General features: G+C 45.0%; 1 protein-coding gene across 3 annotated transcripts in view; it reads left to right on the forward strand.

Annotated features, from left to right (window-relative positions):
• tcf4 (transcription factor 4) overlaps positions 1-4,286 on the forward strand; it is a 212,260-nt gene that overhangs the window by 51,698 nt on the left and 156,276 nt on the right. The gene's annotated exons all lie outside the window — the stretch shown is intronic.

Below are 4,286 nucleotides of genomic sequence, written 5' to 3' on the forward strand. Positions count from 1 at the left end.
GCTGTTTGTTCGGCTCTGTTCGGCTGTTTGTTCAGCTCTGGTCGGCTGTTTGCTCGGCTCTGGTCGGCTGTTAAATTGACTTTGTTAGTCTTGTAGCTGTGGCGGCCATCTTGTGAGGGTGAACTGGTTGCACATGTACCAGATTACTTCCAGTGGTGCACCAGTTATTTTGCTAACAGACGAGCACAGGCAGCAACAGGATGATGTTTGATCATGAAGCTTTAATGAACCCGTAAATGTAGAGGAACGTCTGATGAACACTTCGGCTGTGGACTCGTCACAGTCTGAGTGAAACTGGGTGTGGTAGTGGTTGACAGTTGTTGCGGGAGCTCGTGTGAATCTTCACTTTAAATTTGAGCTGAAATGAGGAAACATCTGAAGACGTTCGAGTGCGGCGAGATGCGTTCCTTCGAGGACAAGATGTAGCTAAATGTTTTTCTGCAGGAGTGATGCATCGTGAGCAGAACGCGCCGCGACACTCGTTATTAACGATGTTTCTGTCGAGGCCGACGTCCTCGTTTCTGTTCGCACACAAGTAATCTGATTACACTCTGTGGAGAAGAACTGGTGCACACTGGTTTGGCTTCTGAAAATATATTCCAGCATGTGCTTAAAAAGACCAGTTTACTAAAAAAACGATTTAATTTAAAATTTAACTTTGAATGATTCTGTTGTAGAAACGTTAAAGACTGAACCTCATCATTTAAAGAAATTCAACATAAATATTTTATTTACTCGCAGCTGAAAGACCAAAGTGGACGATACTGTTTGTGACTGTGTGTGTTAGCAAAATATTTCATAAGCCATGACCGATTTAATTGATTCGGTCAAAGCTGCGTTCAGACAAACATCTAAAAATAAACGATGACGTTTGTTCGTGAACCTGATTCAAGATGGCTGCCGTGATGTGATCCGTCAGTTTCATCGTGTTGAAAATAAACCACAGAGGAGGATTCTGGGAAATGAAGGCAGATGATTAATTTAAATTTTCTGCTATGAGATTCTTTTTTCTTAGCTTATAGTCTGATTTAAAAAAAATGCCAGCTAAAGGCTAAATAACACAAAGGCTAAGTAAAGCTAGCACAAAGCTAAAAGAAAACTAAAAGCAGCAGAACGGTAGCTTAAAAGCATTAAATAGCAAAAGGCTAGTTTAAAGTGAAAAGTAGCAAAAGACTAGCAAGATGGCTGCTGGCAGCTGAAAGAGCCACAAAGCTAGCTAAACTTCGTGAAGGTTAGTGAAAGGCTAAAAGTAGCATAATTCTAGCTAAAAGCTAAAAGTGACAAATCACTAGATTAAATCTTGGGTTTACAAAATGTTAGCTAAATGTTAAATATAACAAACACTTAACAGATGACTGTAACAAAACCACAGCTAAATGCCCCCCCCCCCCCCCCAAAAAAAAGGCTAAAAGTAGCATAATAGTAGCTAAAAGCCTAAAACAAACTGTTGATGATTTCAAAGATTTTACTTTTTATACATCTGAAAAGATCTCAGTGGATTATTTTGGTAAAACTCTTCGTGAATAAAATGTAACTTTCTGCGAAGCTGCAAAAACTAAAACAGCCGAACGAGCCGAAGGGTTGGATTTATGAACGGCTAAAGCAGCGCAAGGTACGCAGGAAGTCGAGGACAAAAACTAAAGAGCCGGAGACGACCTCCCTCTGACTGAAGGAGTTCCTCCTGCTCTTCATCTCTGACCTGATCTCCTCCTCCTCCTCCTCCTCCTCCTCCTCCTCCTCCTCCTCCTCCTCCTCCTCCTCCTCCTCCTCCTCCTCCTCCTCAGATTAGAGTGATGTTATGCTCCAGATAATCAGCGCAGGGATTAGTGTCATCTGAACGACCCTCTAGATTAATCTGCTACCACACACTCCACTGTCCACACAGTGTGTGTGTGTGTGTGTTCAGGTTGACCTTGATCTTTTGTTCGTGGTGTGTGTGACGGCAGCTTTCATGTGTCCGTATGATTATGATGGTGTGTGTGTGTGTGTGTGTGTGTGTGTAGGTTGTGTCTTTCATGTGTGACTCAGTGGTTTGACACTACGAGTCTGTGAATACCTGTGTGCAGAGCAGGTGCAACACACACACACACACACACACACACACACACAGTAACCGTCGCCTCCACTCAACGAGCTCCTCGGTGGTTTCAGGTGAACTCCGATCTGATAAAAAACACAAACTCTTGAGTTTCAGCTCTGAGTCTGAGGACGACTCTCGGCTACTACCACGCCTCGTCTTAGCTCCGTTTCTGTGCAACTGACGGAGAACCACGGCAGAACTTTTACTGACCGCTTTAAGGTTTATTTTCTGCTCCGTTTCTCTCTACCCATCAGGAGCTGACAGGTGTGTGGTTACCATGGTGACAGACAGGTGTGCAGTTACTATGGTGACAGACAGGTGTGCAGTTACTATGGTGACACAGGTGTGTGGTTTCCATGGTGACAGGCAGGTGTGCGGTTACCATGGCAACTCGAACGCCGTCAGCAGCTGCAACGTTTCCTTTGATCTCGGTCCTCTGCAGTTTGAACCTGAAAACGTCGCCCCGTGTATCTGGTATGAATCTTTGCTTCTGGTGGTCTGGACCCCCCTCCACCACCACCACCTCCTGCTGTTCCCGTCTAAAAGCAGTGAGTCAGCCGTCTGTCTCACCTCGGAGTGACCTTATTAATGAGCGTTGAGCCACGAGGCTGGACCCCCCCTGAGGAGGTCACATCTGGACACTTTGTTTCTGCAGAGTCCATTTTGTTTCAGCTCCTCACTTGCTCCTCTTCATCCTCCCTGCACAGTCGGAGCAGTCCTCTCCTCCTCCTCCATGGACTCTACAGGCTCTTTGGTCTCCTCCCCCGCCCCAGGAGCTCCTCACCTCAGCTGTGTTCGGAGACGAGGTCGTCCCCTTTGGTGCCACCTCGTCTTCTTTCTGTTCGGACGTTCAAATGATGAAGTCGAGAGAAGAAGCAACTGAAACTCCGACAGTTTTACTTTAAATTTTATTTGAACTCTTCGTGACTCGGACACGTTTTGGAACGGCTTCATCACCTCATGGGACTGGAGCGACTCTCAGCTACTACCACACCAAACTGTAGGTCAAACTCAACTCAGAGCTACAACCATGTCTGTTTGGTGGCAGCCATCTTGAATTAGGTTGACTTCATTCAGTTGAGGTTCATCCAACAAGTACAGAGAAACTCCATCCAATTGTACATGAGATATTTTGCTAACAGACTCAGAAACATTGGTGGCCATTTGCCTTTAATAATTGATGATTTTAAAAAGGGGCGGAAAAAAACTAGATCTGAGAATGTCCAGGACCTGAGGAGACCAGCTGTTGGAGTTTCTTGAGGACCTGAGGAGACCAGCTGTTGGAGGTTCTGGAGGACCTGAGGAGACCAGCTGTTGGAGGTTCTGGAGGTAATTTGTCCAATTCTGGTCTGTTGGAGGATTCCAGCTGTCCTTCAGTCCTGGACGGAGCAGATGTTGTTCTTAAACCTGCAGATGTTTTTCTGCATCTATGGATCTTTCCAGATGTGTCCGTTGCTCATTGCAGGAGGCACTAATGCACCCCCATACCATCAGGGAGGCAGCTGTTTGAACTTTGTGCTGATAACGAGCTGGACGGTTCCTCTTACTCTTTGTGACGTGTGTGGTTTCTGAACAGAACTTCAGATTTGGACCCGTCTGACCTCAGAACAGCTCTGGTCCAGAGACCGTTCTCCGACTGTCCTGTTGAAAATGAACCATTTATTACAAAACGCTCCTCCACTTGGTTTTTATTCATCCCTCTTATTTTTAAAGCTTTTTGTTGCCCGTAAAAGTAGCTAAATCACAGCTAAAGCTTCTTATTAGCAAAACCATAATTAAAAGCTAAAATTAGCATAACAGTGGCTAAATGCTAAAATACGTCATACCGTAGCTGAAAGCTGAAATTTACTGAAATAAAATGAACCTAAACGTGGCTAAAAGCTAAAATGAGCCGAATGCTTTGATTCATTAACAGCTGATGTCATTCAGAGTAGCTAAAAATGTGAAAATAAAACTCTCAACACAAAACAGCTGTCTGCCTGTCTGTCTGACTGACTGTATAAGACAGACAGACACTGTCAGTATCTGTCTGTCTCTCCAGTTGTTTCTCTCCGTCCAGATGAGTCCCTCAGAGACCGGCTGGGTTCAGGTCACTCGTGTTGCTCTGAGTGTGTTTTCTTCATGCTTCACTCTGTGTGTGTGTGTGTGTGTGTGTTAAAGTGTGTGTGTGTGTGTGTGTGTGTGTGTGTGTGTGTGTGTGTGTGTG

The sequence above is a fragment of the Nematolebias whitei genome, chromosome 18 (assembly GCF_014905685.2).
Source record: "Nematolebias whitei isolate Nwh7 chromosome 18, NemWhi1, whole genome shotgun sequence".
NCBI classification, from domain to species: Eukaryota; Metazoa; Chordata; class Actinopteri; order Cyprinodontiformes; family Rivulidae; genus Nematolebias; species Nematolebias whitei.